Source organism: Pinus tabuliformis, chromosome 4_1, assembly GCF_031772625.1.
Source record: "Pinus tabuliformis cultivar Carrire ecotype Pingquan chromosome 4_1, CPIR1, whole genome shotgun sequence".
Lineage (NCBI taxonomy): Eukaryota > Viridiplantae > Streptophyta > Pinopsida > Pinales > Pinaceae > Pinus > Pinus tabuliformis.
Window position 1 is genome coordinate 204,777,357 of NC_142303.1, and position 24,705 is coordinate 204,802,061.

Here is a 24,705-nt window from a genome sequence, read left to right on the forward strand (position 1 = left end):
TTAGGCACCTATTGGCATTATACTAGCAAAGGTAGCATCATCATTGGTGACAACTAGTTGAGTTAACCTTTTAGGTTGAGTCCTTCTCGTTTGTACATTATTTTGTAAGAGAAACTATTGTTTGAAGCTAGATAGATAGCGAACATCAAATTTATTTTATTTCCCTTGGTAAAACTACTTAAGTTGTGTCCTCCATTTTTAAAAAAGTTATGAACTCCATTATTAATTTATACCTTCTACACTAATATGTTTATGGAATTTACTATGATGCCCAATTATGGCCCATGTACATGAGTGAATAAATATGAACATTTAATTGCATAATGAGTTTCATGTTTTATGGATTGTGAAATTCATTTGAGTTATGCAATCTTAATTATTAGGAATGTTTTGTTTGCATGCAACTATTAGTAATCCTCATTATGGATTGTATGTGTATTAATAGATCTTGGTTTGCAATAAGGCAACTTCCACCTCTCGCCTCATTTGAAATAAAAAATCAAATGTAAGCCCACCCCTCGTATCCCGATTCTTCACATCCTCCACATCCACATCCTTGTTTCATGTAGTGTTATCTATGTGGCACTCTACATTCATCTACAGTTCTATCGGCTTGTCTTTGCACCCTTTTGGTGAAAATGCTAGTTATTTTCCTAGTAGACTTGACTCTCGAGATGAAATTCAAACCTGGTGGCTGAATATACCACACTTTTACTAAAATATTGCAAATTCAACAATTATTTTGAAAAATTTATGTATGGTGGGAATTAATAGAATATAGAGAAAAGGAGTAGTGTTGATTGTATTACTACTTTAATATTATTTTAATTTTATCTAACCGATAAAGATGGAAAAATAGTAAACAAATGATTTATTTATGGTGGTTAATGTTTGGGATTGACTCCATGTTAGAGACTTTGGAGGAAGATAGGAGGAAGTTGAAGCTGAAGATATAGTCATAGGAAGTTCGAGCATCCCAGGCATCTCTCTTTGGGATTTCTCCCTCACAAGAGGGCATGTAGAAATAGAGGAAAGGTGAAGTCATTCCCTAGGGATGATCCATCGAAGCCCTACAAGTTGACAACCTTTTTGGGCTACAAGACCAGCATGACCCACATTTTCAACCCTAGATCCAAGCTTCACAAGAAGGAAACATGTGAGGTTGTGATGGTAATCAAGACCCCACGAATGGTGATGATGGGTGTTGTTGCTAATATCAAGACACCCAGAGGGCTTCAGACACTTAATACAGTGTGGGCTCAGCACCTCGACGAGGAAGTGCAGAGGCAGCTTTACAAGGTATGCTCCATGAAACCTTGTTGTGAATTCTGTTGATGGTAGGATTTTACATGTTATTGTCATCCTATACGATCTTGTACGGTTTCAATTGAGTTTTCTTGATGCTATAGAGCTCAATTTCTAGATATAATTTAGATTTGGGTTATTTTAAGCTCTTACGTATCTTACCATGATGGAGATCAGGTTTTGGATGTACAAAATGTGAACTGGAATCATTTACATGTTCCAACTATTACCATTGGTTTGATTTCCTTAAATTATCTTCGAAATGCCTGCAAAGGTTTCGGTTCAACCTCTACATCTTGAATTATTTTATAGACCTTGTTTCAGACAAAACACAGAGAAGTCCATATCAGACCTCTCTGCAATTCGTTAGTGGCTAGCGTGGACCTCCCAGGGCCATGGTGAGAACGTGGGGGCCTAATCAAGCATGAAGCTCATTTTGACACCTGGGATTTTCAAAAATAAAATGAAAAGAAAAATTCTCTGAATGTTTGTATGATAAATGATTTGTTAGATTGAGGGTGCATTATACCAAGAACTTGAACAATAAATTTATGTAATAATCTACATATTTTGGTCTGGTAAATGGTGTCTATCAGATGGTGCTGGAGCTTTTCACTTGGAATAGGCAGGAGAATGATTTTCTTTTAGAAATAAATCTAAAAGCATTCAGATCCGAGTTAGGACTAGAAAATTCCGACCATGGATGACCTTTCGAGCCTAAAGAAGCATCCCTCAGGGAGGAAAATCAGCACTGCAGAGATGAAAGCACATGTTAAGCTAGACAATATATGGATTTTGATAAATGGGAAGGCTTATGATGTCACTAAATGGTAGGACAATCATCTTGGAGGGGATTTTTTTATGTTAAATCTTGCACGCCAGGATGTGACAGATGCATTCATGGCAGATCATATGGGCTCCACATAGAAGTATTTGGATCAGTTCATGATTGGCCTTCATGAAGATTATGAAGTTTCTAAGATTTTCAAGTATTATTGTAAGCTTTTTGGGGATTTGAAGAAGGTTGGGTTGTTTAAGGGGCCTCTATTAGTTTATTTCTTGATAGGATTATGGATGATGACAATGTTGGTTTTGTGTGTAGTGGGTGTGGTGTTTTATGAAGGGTTTTGGCTTCATGTTGGATGTGGGGTTTTGTTGGGGGTAGTGTGGATTCATAGTGGATGGATTGGGTGTGATTCGATTCACAGTGGGCTTGTAGGTCATAAGAAAACATATAGGATTATTCAGTTACTGCCTGGAAATTACATGTCTAAGATTAATGTTGCGTGGTGGAAGAGCAATCCTAATTCCCATCATATAATAATTTAGATTTTGGTCAAGATGATTAGTATGAGCCCTTGTTTGTAGTGTATTTTCGATATTTTGGTTCTTTGTATTCTTATTTCTATGAGAGGAAAATGAATTTTGATGGTCTGGCTAGGTTTTTCATGAGTTACCAACATTGGACCTCTTATCATGTCATGGTGGTTGTAAGGGTCAATTTGTTTGGGCAGTCGATTGCCTTGCTTTTGTCTAAGAATAGAGTTCTAAACAAGGGTATGGAGCTCACATGCATTGTTGTGTTCTAGATTTTGTTTCCACTTTTGGTTTCCTACTTTTCTACTTGGGCTAACAGGACAACATTTGTGTTGTCTAACTTTACTATGACTAGGATCCAACATGTTCAGTTCTGTTTAAATCATTTCTCTAGCAGTGTGTATATTGGAAAGCCTTGTAGTAATGCATGGTTTCAGTATTAGACAAGTGGGATAGTTGACATCTTATGTTCTCCTTCGATGGACTGGTTTTGTGGAGATTTTCACCTTCAGATTGGATGCCATATGTTCCCAAGGTTACCCAGGCACAATCTGAGAAAAATTGCTCCATTTGTGTAATCTTTGTGTGCCAAACATTACTTTTGCTATGCCAATGTGCCATTCAGGGAGGCTAATTTGTTGACCATTGAGATTCTTCGTACTGTAACTCTATAACCTTTATACATCTCCAGGCCTTTGCCTAAGAAATTATTATGGTAGGCGGTTAACACCCATGGTTAATAATGTTTTTATTATTTAATTTTGTTATTCTAATAGTTAGTTTTTTTTCTACTTAAGTTTTTGAAAGCTTCTAACTATGGTGAGATTACTTTTGCCTCTTAGGAGCACTACAAATCATGTGTCATCTGAGGTTGTAAACGAGTCTGATCCCTTGAAAATGCAGATACTTTTTCCTCTTAGGGGCACTATAAATTATGTGTTATCTAAGTTGTAAAACAATTTGATTCCTTGAAAATGATATCTGCAAAATATTTCAATATTTTTGCATTCCTGGAGTTGTTATGATCTAAAAAACATGAAACATTTTATATGGATGTATGCATTGGTTATTTATTGCTAAAAAAAATGGTGTCTATTATGATGTGTTATTGATTTGAGTGTTTGACTACGTGATCTATAATACCTTGTTCTATGATGTATACTATTTTTTTAAGTAAAGTAAATATATTGTTCAGTTACGTGGAAAATATTAAAAGTGATTGTCTAATAAGAATGGAATTATGTTACATCCCTGAGCTTTGCTAGCTCAAATCAAAGAAATCAATATTTGTTTTTTTGTGCAATAAATGAATTCTTCGATCGGGGGTGCATTATGATAAGATGTATTATCACACAATAAACTATACAATAAACTCCATGTTTTTACAAAATTAATGGTGCCTTTTTGGATTTAGCAATTTGAGAGTTTGGGTTGTTTTTATAAAATGAGATGGCTATTTTACATTGCCAAAGAAAATGGTGTGGCCATACCCCAACAACACTCCTTACAAAAAAAAGGGATTATTTCTAGACTAGATGAGATGGGGATGATACAAATACTGGTACTGGGCTAAGGGCTAAGAAGATGGCTTTCACTAAATATGCCAAGAAGTATGATTATGAGGAGGGTAAGAAGAAGATCCTACCAGAGTTCGAGAAAATGAAGAAGTATGGAACCGTCATTAGGGTTCTTTCTCACACCCAGATTAAGAAGATGAAAGGATTGAAATAGAAGAAGGCACACCTGATGGAAATACAAGTTAATGGGCGAACAATTATCGAGAAAGTTGAGTATGCCTATAACGTCTTTGTGAAACAAGTTCCTATTGATGCTCTTTTCCAAAAAGATGAAATGATTTATGTTATTGGTGTCATAAAGGGTAAGGGTTATGAAGGTGTGGTAACCAGGTGGGGGGATAAAATACTGCCCTGAAAGGCTCATAGGGGTTTTCGTAATGTAGCTTGTATTGGTGCTTGGAATCTAGCTAGGGTTTCCTTTACTTGGTAGGTTTGGTCAGAATGGTTACCATCATCGTACTAAAATGAATAAGAATATCTACAAGATTGGAAAGGAATATAAGGAATCCCACAAGGCAATGAATGAATTCGATAGGACGGAAAAGCATATAACACTAATAGGTGGTTTCCCTCATTATGGTGTGGTAAAATATGATTATATTAAGATTAGAGGATGTTGTATGGGCACCAAGAAGCGTGTGGTTACTTTGCGACAGTGATTACCAAAAGATACTTCTCGCACTGCCTTGGAAGAAATCAAGTTGAAGTTTATTGACACATCCTCTATGTTTGGGCATGAGTGATTCCAGACAACCTGGGAAAGGGGAAAGATTTTTGGTAAATTGAAGGTTTCGGTAATTAATACTAGTTGTTTATGTTTCATCCATGCCTACATATAGAATTTTTGTAGGTGAGGTTAACTTCGCGGATTAATTTGGAATATTGATTTGCAATCCTCTGTTATGTACTGGATTTTTCAGATCATTTTATTGAACACTGATTTTTGGGAGGCATTTAAAATATATATATATCTATATATATATATATATATATATATATATATATATATATATATATATATATATATAGATATATATATATATATATATATATATATATATATATATATATAGTTTGGTCGCTTCGTATGAACATGACATTAATAAGTTTCTATGAAAGTCACTTTATTCACCTCCCCTTGGCAATGTATTCAAGTCTAGATCATTGTACAGTTCTTTTCAGAAAGATAAAGGTGTGTGGAATTTTTTCTCAAGAAAACAACACAATGGACCGTAGAATCTTCGCTAGTTCCTAGAATTAAAAATCACGGGATACTAGATTTTTCACATTACAAGAAGCAAATTCTCGTTCATCTCCTTCGTCTTCTTTGCAGAATTCTATGTTACTAAGTTCTTGATCCCCAAAATCATAGCAGAGTATGGGAGTATGTACTCTTCTTCTTACCAATTCAATGTCTCGCACTGCTTCTGAACTTTTCTTTATGGTCATTGCAACTACCCTTCTCCTCCCCCTCCTCTGCATCCCAACATTATGTCTCAGTAGTGAGTACTATGAATATTTCTAGGATACATGTGGAGATTTTGAATTCAGCTATACTTTTGGGAAAATTAGCAGTGGTTGTGGCAATCCTCAGTTTTGGATACACTATGATTAGAACATATATCCTTTGTTGAACATCAATGGAGATGAGTACCTTATCTTGTAGCCCTCATTCTTTCACAGTGACATGAAGAATCCTATCATCACAGTTATTAACTAAAATCTGTCAAATATTATGTGCGGGAAGGAGAACAACCCTTCAGGTAATTACTCAAAATTTTGGTGGCATGTCTCTCATTTTCATGTTGCTGGTGCATGCACCAATTTGATGCTTTGGAAGCACTAAAATGAAAGTATTAGTGGGGAGAGCTTTAAATAATGGCATGTGTGTTGCCATGATTGGTACTCCACTTCCAAAGATTTTGAAGTGCACAAACTTAAATCGGGATTTCTACCAAAGATCTTGAAAAATGTGTGGCTCAGCTACAGAAAGAAATGGAAGAAAGGAAAAGATCTGCAAAAGACGTTAGGATTGAGACTAAACAAGCTCGTCATAATAGTGATAATGGTGGTGGGCATGTTGGTGTTGTTGGTTTTTCACTATTCCCTAAACCTTCCCCTCCCAGTGCCTTTGCCCTTCCCAATTCTTCTTTGTTGCTCCCTAATACTAACCCTCCTAGTACCTTTTCCCTTCCCAATTCTTCTTCGTTGCTTCCTACTAAACCTACCCATACGAGTGCCTTTTCCCCTTCTATCTTTTCTAAATTACAAGGTTCTACTCCAATAGCCTCTATCCCATCTTACAGTTTACCTGGTCAGGGTGTATATGACAGGGGAAGCCAAGGCATGTCCAGTATCTCATCTTACAATTTACCTAGTCAGGGTGAATATGACAGTGGAAGTCAGAAAGTCTAGAATAGTCTATGTATGGGGTTGGCTCCTATCATGGATCAACCAATTATGGAATTTATAATATTGGCAGTGGTGTGCATCCAACACCTTCTTACTTCTTACCAGTCTTCATATTTAAGTAAGGTGTGCTTTATTTGGTATTTTGGAAGCCATTTCCTGAGTTGTTGATGCACACTGAATTTCCTTCTAAATGAAATTTGAAGTAATCACTTTTCAGTTACAGGTCTAAGAAGCATAATGTTTTCAACAAATCCAAATGTAATTTTTTATTTTGGTCATGGGATCAACCAAAATGTTTTGCTAAATTGTTTGCTAGTTACTCTTATTAGGTTTATTTGGATGGAAGGTTTTGCCTTTGAAAAAATACCTACCTAGTTTGTCCTAGTGGACTATGTAAATTCTAAACACACTTTGAATTTATTTTAAAAGATTTCAATAAATTTCCATAATAGGTCAGATGCTACAATTAAAAATCAACATTTTAATACTGGAGAGCAATGAGCAAGGGGCTTATATGAAACAAATGAAGGCTTTAGGTTGGCTTGATTGCAGCACATGCATGTGAGATCAATAAGCGTCTCCCATTTACATAATTTTTCAAGCCGTCCTTTAGCCATCTTCCCATGAAGGCATTTTTCACTCTCCTTGTTTTTCTCTTTTTCACAATTCAATTTTCTTGTTTTATTTTTGAGTTCTTCTTCTACTTTAATTTTCTCATCAAAATTTCATCTCTCACTGAGAAGGTTTTTCTACCATGGTATATCTGTGTGGACTAGAATTGGATCGATCACCAGGGGAAAAAATGATTAAGCTATAGAGGCAGTAAATTTGGGGTTTTTTGTGCTTTGGTGGTAAACCCTATATGGGTCATAGATCATATATCCTTCCTTGATAATTGTCATTGTTTTACAACTTGGCACTATTTCTGTGATGGTAGCATTGATCCAGATATATGTGGTGAGGCTAAATTTTTGGTGGATCTGCGTGTTTGGTGCTGCCGAAAGCGCGACATCTCAACCACCCGAGTGATTTCAGATTCTATTGGTTCTTATAATGGAAATTGAACTAGAGATTTTCTTATTCATGATCGTATGATTTTCTTATTCATCTCATGGTGGTTATTTCCATGCCTTTCACAATTGTAGAGACTGTATCTTTCATATTTACATATGGGAATCATTTATCCCACCCTAGATGTATCACTGTGGTTCCCCATTACAAAAATATGAACTTTTCCATGCCACAGTGGAAGCAAGTCATCTGTTACATGAACTATTTTCTGTGTCCCATTACAAAAGAGGATGTAATTAGAACATCAAATATGCACTATGGGTAACGTGGGTCTTTCTTCTTCCCCACCCACTACCTCTTCTTTTTAAAGTTAGATTTTGACACTTCTCCTCTACATGACAGTCTGTAGATATCTTCATTTTTCTTTGTTCACTAATTTACTTTACTTACTCATCATCCACTGCTTTATTATTTATTTCAAAAATAGTCTTTCTTATTTCGTGGATAAAATTAAATTTCGTAGAAAATTGAATAGGATACCGTGTGTTTTCCATTAATAATTTTCTTATTCCTGACAATTTTCTTGTACCAATTATAGGGTTTCCCTTTTTTTAGAGGAGATCCTAGAACTGCACTGAATAGATTTCATTAGAAACAGCTAGAACTCATGAAACATGTTTGGATAGAGGGACAAATGTTCCAATAGCCCAGAGAGTTTGTGGGGTCGAGGTTTTCCCTTTCAGAGATATTTCATTTCACTATCGGATTGCTATGTCCTTTGATTATTATTGGGACACGGGAGATAAAGTCTCGTTTGCATGGACGACATATGGGTTGTAGAAATGAATGGATGGAGGGACGGATATGACAATAGAGAAGAATGAAATGAGATGCTACCAGTCAACCACTTCCTAATGAAAAATGCATGATAGATACCCTTTGAGGAATTCATACTCGAACCATGCCAAACACACCTTTGATAGCTCTCAAATAGAATTTAAGGAGATTTTCCTAATTATACTTCCAACTAGCATGGTCTCGATTGCTTGATCAAACAAGAGAGGGGGAAGACAAGCTTTGGAATTATCGCTCCCACACTATTACAAAGTACTTTGTATCTTTACACAAAGCAACAAGTAATGGATCAAGGAAATATTTCGAATTGTACACTATCTAATGTGTAAATTTCATTTCATGGAAGAGGATATTATACAAATGTTTATGTTATGGTTAGTATGTTGGTTTATAGGAAGTAATTGTGAGTGACTTAGTGAGGAATTTTTTTATATGAAGTTTGAAATATTAAAGTGATTGATTCATGTTTGATATTTTATAAATGTATAAGGTTTTGGGTAAAACGATAATGTATTTATGTAACCTTTTTAAATTTCAATTTCTACTATTTTTACTTATTTTTTATCTTTAAATTTTTTAATTTTAAAACATGTGGTATAAATTACATATTTATGTATTTTTTATCTTTAAATTTTAAAATATGTTGTATAAATTACATACTTCACATTGATTGCATTCACAAATTTTTATGCACGCCTCATAAATTGTATCTTTCAATTAGATTATAGTTGTTATTTAATAAAGCCATAAGATACATGCCCTCATGTGAGGCTAATGAGTGATGGTTGTGATTGTCAACTTTGAAGGTTATCATTTTAATTTTAAAATTGGGTCATTATATAAGGATAATTGTTTTTGTGATGAAAGATGTGAGGCTAGTCATATTGATTATAGACGTTGATGATATTAGGATCTTAAATTGGAAATTTACCATTCAAACATGGCAATATATTTATTTAATTGTGGGATATGGTGAGAAATTCCATAAAATGCATTATGTAAGATATTGGACCTTAATATTTTACCATAGGAGTTATGGTTAAATTTTCATCTCTATTTGAATTTAAGACATCAAGTTGTCTATGATGACCAATGCAAGAAATAGGTACCAAGAATGAGAATGAGAAATCCGAGGTACTAAATTCCTTGTTCATGCTTACCATCAATACTGAGATCTTTTTCCCTGTGTAGGTTTGATGATGGGATGACACACTTAGAAATAGGGGCAATGTAAAAACAACACTCCCAAGAACAAGAGGCTAAAAATGACATTTTCTTATCTTAGTTCAATGGCAGGAGCTACAGGTAACTTTGTTACTCGATATTTCGAATGCATGTTGAAAGAGTCTGCAAGAAAGAAGCATGTCAATATTTAAAAGGATCTTAAATCATACTTAGGTTGGTATTTTTTCCTCCTTTAAGTTATTAAAAAAAATCATGTTATTGGTAACATATTGTCTATTCAATGGTATTAGCGTCTATGCATTTCACTCTTAATTTTTTCAGTCAGTTTGCTCAAAATGTATCTCATTTTCCATTTAAAGAGTGTAATATGTCATTGAAATTTACCAAAGATAGGTGGCATATAGAAAATAGTCGTGAAAGGAGTATACAAACTTATTCTAATCTCTGACACATATATTGGGAGAGTTTGTGCCTCTAAGGACATTTTCTGCAAGTTATTTGAGATCAGTGCTATATCTTGTTTCAATTAATTTTTAGGTGACACAATTAAAAAATATTTGATAATAGGTTGTCCATCGATGTTTTTAATGTTGTGATTCTTTCATTTCATGGTTATTTTGGGCAAGCAAATGTTTTAGGAATGTATGACAACACATTGATGGATAGGTAAACTATTTTTTTTATAATTGCAATGCTTATTCCATGATATCCTCTATTTATTGTTTGATTGTGTTTTGAATGATTCTTTTGATTTTGATTTGTGCTTTAACTATGAAATTGAAAACACTTTGTATCATGTCCATTTAATAAATAACCAAAGTTTGAAGATGAAATTAGTATTACACGATTTTGATTGAAATTCTTTTAATTGTTTTCTATTGAAATATTTTCATGACTATTATAAAAGTTTACTTTCATGTTGTTATTTGAGCACATGTTGTTTATATACTTGATCAAGTTCATGCATTAGATATTGACATGTTGTTGCCAATAAAACGACAAGGATTAGACGTCACAGCTCAGATGATTTGTTTTCACAAGTTATTTACAGCTTGAGATTTTTAGCATGTAACTTACTTAGCATGATTGTGCCTAAGATTTTCCTGAAGGTTGAATACTAAGTTACTAAGACGTTATTTTCTATGGTGACACTTTATTTTCTTTGTTTATATAGGGTATCTGGACACAAAGTGGCCACTATCACTCAACTAAAGAAAACTTGTCCGAGTTTCTTCCTTTTACGGGGGAAAATTACTTTAAAATTGTTGATATTGAGGTATATGTCATATAAATCCTTTATAGTATACTTTAGTTTATATTCTAGTGTTCATCTTCTTTCATGTCTTACACTTCGCACTGTATCTTATTTTGTTTTCAGAAAAGGAACTCAGTATTGCTGGTAAGCAGCGGGATTTGAAGAAAGAGGAGAACAATAACACTAGAGTGAGAAATGTAGAAAGAGAGAAGAAATCGGTCTAGTGATACCCTTAAAGCCAATATCCCACATAAGACACAAACATAGAGATTGATGGTTAAGTCTTTAGAGTTGGTGATTCACCTACAATTCCTTAGCAACACAATGATAATGTTTTGTAGTGATGAAACAACATTTCATGTGTAAATTGTAGTTCAACCAATATTAAGTTGGAAACTCATATTGTAATACTTCACATTTCATATAATATAATTTATGTGGTTGAAATTATTTATAATTGCACTTGATATTATTTAGTATTGTAATTAACATATGTAACTTTGCGTTTTCATATTAGATGCACCAATGCACATTATATGACATTTTTTTAATTTAATCACAAAATCATACTAATTAATTTATGTTGATTAATAATGAAGACATAAAATCAATCTAAAACTACTAAATTAGGCGTTTATATAATGAATATAAAACTCCAAAAAAACATAAATGACTATTGCAAATGATAAATTTGTGACACATGAAAACTAAATTTTGTACATATATGACTATTAGTAGCTAATTTACAGTATCTTATAACACGACCAAAATTGAGTCATATTTCTTTGGACATTATGATCCGGATCTTGGGAGGAGGCCCCCAAGATCTAAAAGATTGAAATGGATCTTGGGAGGAGAGACCCCCAAGATCTGAAAGATTGAAATGGATCTTGGGGGAAAGGCCCCAAGATCTAGAATATTGAATTGGATCTTGGGAGGAGAGACCCCCAAGATCTGAAAACTTGCATTGCTAGAAGAAAAATAGGAGAATGCCCAATAAACAAAACCACAAAGAAACTTTTTTATTAAAACCGATAATAACTGTAAAGGCTACATTGTGGCGGACAATCTATCCTTTTACAAAATGTGATTTGTTACTTATAGTATTTTTCAGTTACAATACCACGGGTCAATTCCATGGGTGAGATCTTGAGATGGATCTTGGGGTAGAGATCCCCAAGATCTGAAAGATTGAATTGCCATAAAAAAAAGAGGAGAATGCCCAATAAACAAAACCACAAAGAAACTTTTTATTAAAAACCCAAATGGAAATAAACTAGCTAGGGCGATGGTAGCTTATCTCTGAGAAGAGATGTGTGGCTACATGCCTCTGAACTATAAAGGCTACATTGTGGCGGACATTCTGTCCTTTTACAAAATGTGACTTGTTACTTATAGTATTTTTCAGTTACAATACCACGGGTCAATTCCATGGGTGAATGGATACCATGGGTGGATTTTACAATACCACGGGCAGATGCCATTTACAATACCATGGGTAAATTCCATGGGTGAATGAATACCATGGGTGGATTTTACAATACCACGGGCGGATGCCATTTACAATACCATGGGTAAATTCCATGGGTCGATGAATAATATGGGTGGATGAGTACCATGGGTTGATGCCATTTTCCATTCGGATCATTCCTCCCTCCTTAAGAAGCAATGGTCCCCATTGCGTAAAGTTCCCTCCTGCAAAGCCTTTGTTGAATATGAAGATCCACTGAAGATAAGGGTTTTACGTGGTTAACCCAAAACCCTAATAAACGAAGATCCGAGGATAGAGATACCCTGTAATGCTTGTGACCAACTGTGATTCTGACAGTGTGTTGTCTAGCAAATGGACTTTGATGAACTGTGGGTTTGTGGATGACCCATAACCATGAAGAACGAAGATCCGAGGATAGAGATACCCTGTAATGCTTGTGACCAACTGTGATACTAACAGTGTATGGCCTAGCAAATGGACTTCGATGAAGTGTGGGTTTGTGGATGACCCACAAGCGTGATGTTGGTTGCTGATGAAGTAGCAGGTGCCTACATAGCCTGGGGTGGGAGGGCACATCTCCAAATAACCCAAGCCGATTGCTGCTATGTTGAAACTGATGAATGTGAAGCAGGTGCCTACTAAAGTGGGGTGGGAGGGCACGTCTCCAATGGAAACCCACTCCGAATGCTGCTCCAGAATTAAAATGGACATAACTCGGCCAATATAACTCAGAATATTTATTATAACCTGTTTTTGGAAGCAGAAGGACCATTTTGCATCTTCCCATGTGATGGAAATCCTTATCTGGGCACTTTGAGATCTCAGATTTGTGCTGCAACACTTCCGCCGTCACAAAAATTCTGATAAAATAGCTGATTTTAAATCAGCGATATCTCCCACATCCGGACTCCGATTTGACCCATTTGTTTTTTGAAATTGGGTGATTTTTCGAGAGGAATCCAGATCTGGTACTTTATTTTGTAAATTTTGTACCAAATGTTTCAGATCTGATCTGCAAAGTCGCCGCCCCAAAAAAAATCCTGCAAAAAAATGAGAAAAGAAAAATTCTTCCTGCTTGACCCAAGAAAGTGCTCTGTGGAGGTTGTAGCACATGCCTGAAGTTTGTTGAATATTGCTACAAAATTTGAAACTGAAACATGCATCAAACCCTCGTTCCCATGGAATCATAACCTGCTCCGATACCACTGATCCGGATCTTGGGAGGACGCCCCCAAGATCTAAAAGATTGAAATGGATCTTGGGAGGAGAGACCCCCAAGATCTGAAAGATTGAAATGGATCTTGGGGGAAAGGCCCCAAGATCTAAAATATTGAGATGGATCTTGGGGTAGAGATCCCCAAGATCTGAAAGATTGAATTGCCATAAAAAAAAGAGGAGAATGCCCAATAAACAAAACCACAAAGAAACTTTTTATTAAAAACCCAAATGGAAATAAACTAGCTAGGGCGATGGTAGCTTATCTCTGAGAAGAGACGTGTGGCTACATGCCTCTGAACTATAAAGGCTACATTGTGGCGGACATTCTATCCTTTTACAAAATGTGACTTGTTACTTATAGTATTTTTCAGTTACAATACCACGGGTCAATTCCATGGGTGAATGGATACCATGGGTGGATTTTACAATACCACGGGCAGATGCCATTTACAATACCATGGGTAAATTCCATGGGTGAATGAATACCATGGGTGGATTTTACAATACCACAGGCGGATGCCATTTACAATACCATGGGTAAATTCCATGGGTCGATGAATAATATGGGTGGATGAGTACCATGGGTTGATGCCATTTTCCATTCGGATCACATTAATTGGTTTCAAACGATGACTAATATATATATATATATATATATATATATATATATATATATATATATATATATATATATATATATATATATATATGACTATTGGTAGGTAATTTATAATATCTTATAACACGACCAACATATTGGTCATTAATTGGTTTTCTCAGATGATCATATATAGTAACATATTTTGTTTTATATTTGGTCATTAGTTGTGGCAATGTTGTAGTGGCTACAACCACGCTCCAAAATTTTAGCTTGCGTGCAAATTCAGAGCCTACCCCGGATCTTGCGATTGATAATCCTTGGTTGCTTATTGGTAAGATGATTATTTCAAGCTCCCCTCCTTGAACTTAAGACTTGTCCGTGCTCACATCCTCATGCAAGGGAATTATGTGCATATGATTGGTTTTCATCACATAGACATGTTTCACACTCACCTCACGCTCTCCCATCATGAAGGTCATTGCATCAAGAAAGGTATCTCTTATGTACTCTGGATGGTCTACGTTTTGTCACTAATTTTCCGTGTGCATTCACAGTCGAGTCCTATCAATGTTTACATATGTTTCACTGATCTCACACTTAGTCATTTTCCTGACAAACCGAGCCTCACCCAGCTTCTCGGAACTGTGCACTTTTCTTTTGCAACCATCAAGCTTCATCCCTTACCTACTGAAACCCCACAGTGTGCAGATACACCAACCTCACTTTCCTGCTGAAACCCCGCAACCCACAAAGGCCCCAGTCAACACTGCTCTCTAGAAATGCGTAGAGCTGTCCAGTTGCACTACACTCAGAAATTGTGCAAACATGTCCTCCCGGGACCCCTATGCCATAGCAGTTCCCTAAGTCTCGATGATCCAGGCGAATATTGGTGGCCACCCACCTATTCCACTTGGATCCCCAACATTGTTTCTTTAAGTTTTTCAGTTTCCTTATTTGTAGCACAATTTACTATTTTTGGCAGTTTTTCACCTCTTGAACTTTCGCAGCTATTTTGAGGCCCTAAACGATGTTTTTTGGGAAAATTGGGATCAACATGGGTCATGGAGCAATGTTGGTCATTCAAAAGTTGTAGTCCTTGGATAGATATTTCTAATGAGGTATTGTGCATGTGAAACAAAGATTGTATGCCAAAGTTACGACCCCAGAAAGTTGATGTGCCAATTTACCCAAACAGGGCCCATATTTTGGTGCTTCATCTCTTAGTGTTAGGTTTTTGGATGTTTATGGTTTTCCATTATTTCTCAATAATAAATATGCCTTTGAGCCTCATTTTAACACAATTCAGAGGCATGTAGGCACTACATCTCTTCTCAATGATAAGCTACCATCGCCCGAACTAGTCTTATTTCCATTCTGTTTGTAAGCATATTTCACTATTTGATATTAATGAAATGAAGTGTTATTTCTACTACATATTTGTATTTGTGGTTATATTTGTAAGTTGTTGCATTCCTTTTAAAATCTGGATCATTGGTATTAGAGCGGTCTGCTCTTTTTCTGTTTTTCTTTGCATGTCCCCAATGAGGTTGGGATGTAAGGAGTTAGGGCTCGATTTGGTTGAACCTTTGCAAGATCAACCTCGCAAACCCTGATGACCACCCATGGGGGAAGAAAAGAAAGAGGAGGGGGCAAGATATCCTATCAAAATATTGCTCAAGGAGGCCCTCAAGAAACAAAGGAACACGATGATGCATAGCTTTACCCAGATCCTTCAACGGTTGCTCATCGGTGGCGCATCCATATCCAACAGCCACTCTGGAGGGTCCACTTGTTTTAAGGTACATGTAAACTTTGACATTCCCATCTTTGAGATCTAAATAGATGCGGACGTCGTAGATAAATGGTTAAATCTGCTAGAAGTATATTTTTTTGTTCATGATTTTTCCAGCCAAGAAAAGATTGCATTTTCTCTTCTCCAAGTCGTTCCCAAAATCAAGGACTAATGGGAAACCTACTGTGAGAAGAAGGATGAAAGTACAACCTCACTATTTTCAGTCGTGCCCACTTGGAACTCATTCCAGGATGCCATTAAGGAGTAGTACTATCCTGTTGGTAGCTATAAGGATAAATACATAAAGTGGACAACGTTGTGGTAGGGAATGGACCAATATGTGCCAGAGTTTACCAATGTTTTTCATACCCTTTGTACAAAGTTGGGTATCAATGATTCTAAGAAACATTGGGTACTCAAATACCGTGACTACCTACATAGGTACATCCAAGATGAGATGGAGTTCCTGGACATCTCCTTGCTCGGCACGACATACCGATACACCATCAAGATCGAGTAGAAGTTTAAACAAAAGAAGCGAGACTTGGAATCTGCGAATCTGAAGTAAGGGAAAGGTGCCCCCAAACCGCAGAATAAAGGACAAGGCCAAGGCGGGGTAGCCCAGGACAACCCGCCAAAGATGCAAATAAAGAACAACACCACAAATTCAAAGAAGGACACGGGAATATGGTGTGAGTTCCATAAGAGCTCCACTCACAACACAAGTGAGTGTTGCACCAAGCAGTCCCTCATGGTTGAGCTGAAGGTGTCAGAATCAGATGCATGTTCCAACTCTTAGTCAGAATCTGACAAGAAGAATGATAGAGGGAAGCAGATTATCCATGCGTAGCACTACACCATCATTGTCACCATGAAGATCTAGAGGGAGGAACCTGAAGATCCAGAGGAGGAGGAGAACCTCTTCCACTCCTAGATGTGGGTAAAGGGTTACCCACTAAAGTTCATTGTCAAAAGTGGGAGCGAAAATAACCTTAGTTCGGTAGAGGTCATGAAGCAGTTGGTCTTACCGACCACATCACACCCACAACCGTACACCATTGGGTGGCTTCACCAAGGACGCGATCTTCACGTGAGCTAGCAGTGCCACCTTTTATACATCATCAAGCCCTTCACAGATAAGGTATTTTGTGACGTTGATCCACTTGATGTTTTTGATGTATTATTAGGCCAATCATACTTGTGGAAAAGACATGATGTGTATGAGTGAAGGCCTCAAGCTATTATTGTCACCTTGGGAAAAATGTTGTACAGGATACCAGAGGTAGAACCACCTACTGCTATCTATTTTGTTACTACGAAACAATGCAGTAAGCTCATTTCCAAAATCAGGAAATTTTTTTCCTGATGATACGCCCTCAAGGAAAGAAGAAGATAGTGGCCACGACCTCTAAACAGTGCCCCTTCACATGACAAAAATAGATAGACAAAGTCATGGAGGAGTACTCGGACATCTTCACCTCCCCCACACGGGTGCCTCTACACTGTCAAGTCAAGCACTCCATTAATTTGATCCTAGGTGTGCCATTCCCCAATGGACCAAGCTATCAGTACTTCGTTTTGGAGAACGACGAAATCAAGAGGCAGATTCAATAGTTGTTGTAGAAAGGTCACATATGGGCGAGTTCATCACCTTGTGGGATCTTTATCGTGTTGGTACAAAAGAAGGATCGGCCTTGGAGAATCTATATTAACTATCGAGTGTTGAACAAGATCAATATCCAGAATAGGTACCCAATCCCATAGATTGATGACCTTATGGACCAACTCAAGGGGGAAAAATATTTCAACAATATTGACTTGAAGTTCGGATATCACCAGGTACCAATCGATCCCTCTCATGTGTGGAAGACTTCCTTCAAAGCAAAGGAATGATCCTAAAACCTTCATGAGGCTAGTGGATGACATCTTGCAGCCATTCACCAACTCATTTATAGTGGTATACTTTCTTGACATCATGTTCTTCAGCCAGAGTTGGGAAGAGCACCTCCACCACATCCGGTAGGTTCTCCAAACACTACGACAACACAAGTTGTGTGCCAATTTGGAGAAATGCACCTTTGGCATGACCCAAGTTTAGTATCTAGGGTACATTATTGATGAACATGGGTTGCATGTGGATCCAACCAATATCCAAGTCATTCAGGATTAGCGAGATCCAACCACTCTCACAGAGCTCCGAAGCTTTCTGGGTCTTTCCAATTTCTACTGCAGGTTCGTGTTAGGATTCTCTCATATTACTTGGCTTTTGAGTCAAGTCACCAATGGAGGAGTGAAAGAAAAATTCTTTTTGTCTGAATCAACACATAATGCATTCGTAGAGTTGAAACATCGCCTCTTCTCTGCACCAGTGCTGACATTACTAGACTTGCCACAACCATTTGAGATCGAGAAAGATGCCTCTTACTATGCTATTGGGGTAGTCCTTAATCAACAGGGGCATTGAGAGGCATATCACAGTGAGACACTTTCAGACACAGTCAGAAAGTATCCCACTTATGACAAAGGGATTTATTCCATTGTGTAGGCCTGTTGACAATGGAATAATTACATTTTTGGGAAGGAAACAATCATCCACATAGACCACGACCCTTGCAGTTCATACAGACACAAAGGAAGTTGTAGAATGATCGCCATCATAAGTGATCGACATACCTGTAACATTTCCATTTGAATATCAAGTATAAGAAGGGCAACACCAATAATGTTGCAAACTTCCTTAGCTAACCACTGATCATGGCGTTAACCAACATGCTTAACTCTTGTGGTCGCGATACTTCTGATTGTCCACTTCTTAAAAACCGACCAAAAATTCGACCACACATATCAGAAACTCTTGGAGGGTCAGAAAGTTCCAAATTTTCACCTCTAGGATGCCCTGTTATGCCACCTGGGACACCTTTTTGTTTCTTCAAGTGAGTGTGCAAAGATGTTTTTGGAAACACACTACATTTGGGCCGTTGGGAATTTCAGTGTCGAGAAAATAGTGGCAGTACTGTAGAAGTATTTATATTGGCTGAATCTTTGATGGGATGACAGGAAGTACACCAGATCATGCAAATCCTGCACCATTTCCAAACTGACCATCAAGAAGCAAAGCCTCTATACTCTGTTTCCTACCCCTAGTCAACCTTGGGAATCCATCTCCATGTATTACATCTCGGGCCTTCCTTCTACAATGCATGGAAATGACTTTGTTTTTGTGTTCGCTGAAAGATTCTCAAAGATGGCCATTATGGCGGACTATAAGAAGAATATCACAATAGAAGCCACTGCTAAACTCTTCTTTGAACAAGTGTGGGTACACTTTGGGATCCCATAGTCTATCATCTCAGATCAGGATAGCAGGTTCCTCGGTACCTTTTGGTCCAGTCTCTGGTCGATGATAGACACCAAGCTCACTAATTCCACAGCTTTCCATCCCCAAACTGATGGCCAGACCGAGGTCGTCAACACGATGATCATACACATTCTAGGCATGTACAACTCAAATCATCCACGCACAAAGGATGAGAGCCTCCCCTATTTCTAGCACAACTATAACCAACCTCTCGACAGCTCAACTGGCCACATCCCTTTTCAGGTGGGCTTGTGATTCCAGCCACTATTTCCCATTTATGTGGCCATACCATTCGCATCTACTCAGGCATATTCATCTCATGTCTAGTTAGAAGCCAATTAGGAAAACAACTTCATTGAGAACATTGAACATATTCGCCAATAGGTCCACGACATTCTAGAGAAATCACATTCCAAGTACACGAAACGACATGGTCAACATCAGGTGCCACACAAGTCTTAGGTGGGTGACAAAGTCTGGTTGCATTTGCAGAAGGAACAGCTTACCGAAGGCTATCGGAAACTTAGTCCACTCTAATATGGTCATTACACCATTACCAAGGCTGTGGGACAAAGTGAATTTGAGCTCAACATTCCCCCATTCCTTGGCTTGCACTTGGTTTCAACGTGGACTACCTTCGACCATACTTCCCACCATTGCTAGACACATCAGACATTGCATAACAACTCACACCTACAGAGTTAAATCTAGATTGTATGGAACAAGAATGTGGAAGAAGAAACAAATGACTGAATCATGGACATGTAGGTCAAGAACACTCGACAGTAAAGGATCCAACTATATCGAGTTTTCAAAGTAGGCAAACTCCTTCCCCAAGGCAAGTGGCGCACTAGGGACCAAGTTCAATAGAAGTTTCCTCATGTCATGGAGGAACTCAACGTAATGGGGACCATTGCTTCTTAAGGGGGGAGGAATGATCCAGGTGGATATTGGTGGCCACCCACCTATTCCACTTGTACCCCCACCATTGTTTCATTCAGTTTTTCAATTTCCTTATTTGTAGCACAATTTACTATTTCTGGTAGTTTTCGGGTCTTGAACTTCCGGAGCTATTTTGAGTTCCTAAATGACATTTTTTGGTAAACGTGTGACCAAAAATAGATGATCGCCAATGTTTGTGATTCAGAAATTTTAGTCCTCAGATGGATATTTCTAACAAGGTATTGTGCGTGTCAAACGAAGATTGTATGCTAAAGTTACGACCTCAGGAAGTTGATGTACCAATTTACCCAAACGGGGCACATAGTTTGGCACTTCATCTCTTAGGGTTAGATTTTTGGATGTTTATGGTTTTCCATTGTTTCTTAATAATAAATAGGCCTTTGAGCATCATTGTAACATAGTTGAGAGACATGTAGCTGCCAAATCGCTTCTCAGAGATAAGTTACCGTCGCCCAAGCTAGTCTTATTTCCATTCTGTTTGTAAGCATATTTCAGTATTTGATATTAATGAAATGAAGTGTTATTTCTACTGCATCTTTGTATTTATGGTTATATCTTTAAGTTGTTTCATTCCTGTTTAAATCTCGATCACTTGAAACTACGCAGTGTTGTCCAAGTTGTCTTGTTTGTCTTGCATGCAGAAACTACGTAGACGGACCTCCCAGGGCCTCATTCCTGCAGCAATCACTATCCACAGAAATTGCATAGATCTACCTCAAAATGAATACAATAATGGTGACATGCTAAAATTTCTCCCAAGGAGTCGAGGCGAAGGACCAAGGAACCGAGAAATGGAAAAGATCAGGACCGCATGCAAACTCCACCGAATGCATGATCATCTTGAGGGTAAGTATGGTAAGTACATATCATCTTGAGGAGTTCAACACTTCGTTGAGTTTGCAGGACTATTTTTCATTGTCATATCACCCTTTCCTCAATAACATGCATGTGCATAACCGTGAAAAGTCATCTTATTTGTTTCTTCTACACGTCTTGCTTCTTTTCACTTATTCAACCAACTGTTGTCTTCCACATGTTGATTGCTATGTCATGCTTGTGATCTAATTCTGGTGATGGTTAAGGTTATGTTTGAGTTGTGCTTGCCATGTACACATCTATCACACTTACACACAATGTTGTATGCACTATCGTGCAAATTTCGTTGCGGTCATTCAATGATCCATCACAAGCGTCGCACTTGTCACTCGCACTGTCAGTCAGTCGCACTAAGTATGTGTTGTTTTGATGGTTTGAGGTGTCTTGTAGTCAAGTCATGTTGAGTGTGTGTTCGCAAGGTCATGTATGCAAAAATTCACTCACTCGCACACTTAGTCATTTTGCTGAAATTCTGAAGACCATATGACCCTCCAACAGTCGGACCTTCATTGAGTTGCATTGTGCAGTTTCAACCCTCAGTGAACATGTATTGCTACCCAGAATTACGCAGAGCTTGAGGTTGTCTCCCAGGAAACCTCCACTATGCAATCCTTAAATCTACTGGTCCAATGGTCATCCAGAATAGTGAAAAATATCCTCACCAAGCCATATCAATCCACACTTCTCACAAGAAAATCAACCAATCCTCCTGGTGGTCAATCGGAGAGTTTAACTGGGCAGTCACCCCAGGACCACAGGGGCTTCACTAGGGGAGAAATACCATATCATGTGCATTCATATTTGGGATATTTATTGAGGAAAAAATGACATTATAAATTGGAGGATATATAGGGGGTAAAGGGTTTTTATATTAGCACGTATCAAAACTGGAGCTCAAAGTTAATGAAAAAATATAAAGGGGTATAAAAAATGTTAGTGAAAAAATGAATACCTGCAATATCCAGTGAAATTAGGGTTTTTTTAATTGAGAAGGTATATCGGGTTCGTATTCGTAGGGGGTCAAATAATGTGATTTTTAGAGGTGTTTTCCAATATGTTTTGAAATTAATGGTATTGTTTAATATGCCATGAATGCACATGATATGTCATAGGTTCATTGAGTGAATCCATCGTGCCCAGGACTCACTCCCCTCAGAAATTACATAGAAGCTGCGGACCTTTCCCACTCCACTGACTAAGAAAATTGGGCAGATAGGACAGATAGACACCTAGTGTCCATCCTTGTCTCCCCTCTGGAATTGCGTAGTTTTTCCAGCCAGTCACCTAGTAAGCCACTCGGTTGCTCACCTAGAAAACTGTACAGAATTCTGAGAAAGCCCCTCAACAACCCAACATCCCACTTAGCTTAGAAATTATGCAGAGGCCTTCAGTAGGTCATCCCCCTATCAATTGCGTAGATTTTGTCTCTAGGAAACCCCGCATCCTACTACTAGCTCCCTCCACGAATTGCTCAGTTTTTGCTGATAAGCCTTCCCGCAGTCCACTGCTAGCTCCCTCCAGGAATTGTGCAGTTTTTGCTACCAAGCCTCCTGAAACTTGCAGCCAGCTTCCTCTAGGAATTATGCAGTTTTTGATGCCAAGGCCCTCTGCTGCCCGAACTGCTTCCCTCTAGAAATTGCACACATCTTCCCTCTAGCCGAGGCAGATCCTACAGACACTCACTGTTGATCCAGATTGTACATCTCAGTCCCCTAGTGACCTCTACGCAATTTTCACCAACAGTGCCTTGAGCTCACATCCCAACTTGAAACTTGCCTCGCACAGTTTCACAACCTTGTCCTCTCTCTTGATCACCTATAACCGAAAGAGAATGACCATGCATCATGGTAGACTAGGAGATTTATGGATTTGATGTCATCTGGTCATGAGTGACTGAAGATACACGTACATCAACAAACATGACTCGACAACAAATGGGATGAAGAATGAGAATACATGCAAAATGACATGTTCAAAAACAGACGAACAAATGATGCATGCGAAGAGATGTGTTTGTGAACGGACAAACTGTTAGGTCCCTATACTACTAGTGTAACCCCTTATTTTTATTAGCACAACCCCCTTATTATATTTCTGTGCCCATGTAGTCCTGATATTGTTATTATTGTGCCCCATAGAAGCCCACTATTGTTATTATTGTGCCCTTATATTATTATTGTTATGTAGGCTCTGATTATATTATGACCCCTTAGACTCCTATATATCGAAAGGAGGCCTTGTCATTTGTATCATCCAAGAATTGTTCATTTGTGTAATGTAAATGAGGTTTCCCCCTTGAAGAGGCTTATTTTGAAGGCATTTATCTATCTTTTCTATCTTTTTGTGAATTGGTTTCATAACATTTGGTATCAGAGCTTTGGATTCTAGGGTTTTGCTACTCCAAACAGGTATTCATGGCATTTTCACTAAAACTGTTTTTTTGGGATGTTTCAGAAGATAACAAAAAATCCATTTGAGATGAAACCGTTCTAAACCTCAGATCTGAATTTCGGATCTTGTCTCACTACATTTTCAGATATTTGATCTGAGGAAGTTAGGCTTTTTTCAAGCTCCACAATTCAATCTCAAATAGGTCATCGTGGAATTGTTGCTATAATGTGTTGTCTACAAAGGTTTAGACTATGAAACTAAAACCCAATTGAACCGAAATTATGGGGATGCTTGGGCCTGAATTTCCAATCTTGTTTCATTATATTTTTGGAGATACAATCCAAGACATGTAGTTTTGTATAGGCTCCCGAATTACATCGCAAATAGGTGACCTTGGGAAAATCATCATAACTATCTTTTTGAGCATTAGATTGAAATTTGGAAAGAAGTTATAGAAAGAGGATAGACTGTAGCTTTTTGTATATCTTTTTTAGATCTGAATGTCAAAACTATGACACGTGGAACTTCGTATAAGTTTGCTCTTATGAAAAGGTATATAATTAGGTCATCTTGGGTGATTGTGCATAACTCTTTCTTGGATAATCCAATTTCGATCAGACTGGTGGCATTGGTAAGAGGACACAAAGGCCTACCATCGGTCACAATTTAAGGACTGGGGGATTCAAAATTACACAGTTACAGTCGTTTAAATATCGAGCTCCTAAAATCAACAAAAGGCGATATGGGGAGGTTTGATGGCAAAGATCCGATAAATTGGATACTACATACGGAGCAATACTTTGATCTACATGAGGTGCGACTGTTACAAAAGGTACGTATTGCATCTTTATATTTAGAATCGAATCAATTTTTATGGTATAAAGGACTTTTTTCTCATAAACCACTTTCCATGTGGTCAATTTTCATGGAGGAAATGATAGCACATTATGAGGATACAAAGAGAAACACCTACTTTAGCCAATTGATAAATCTCAAACAAAAGGGTTCAATGGTATAGCACATTGAGGACCTTTAAAAATTGAATATAAGGGTAAATGATATTCCAGAGAAGCAAAGGATTGATGTCTTCATAGGGA

At 37.6% G+C, this 24,705-nt stretch overlaps 1 pseudogene; it reads left to right on the forward strand.

Moving 5' to 3' along the window:
* Window positions 1-847: 847 nt before the first annotated feature.
* The window catches only part of LOC149174932 (large ribosomal subunit protein uL3-like), a 138,607-nt pseudogene continuing 114,749 nt past the window's right edge, over window positions 848-24,705 (forward strand).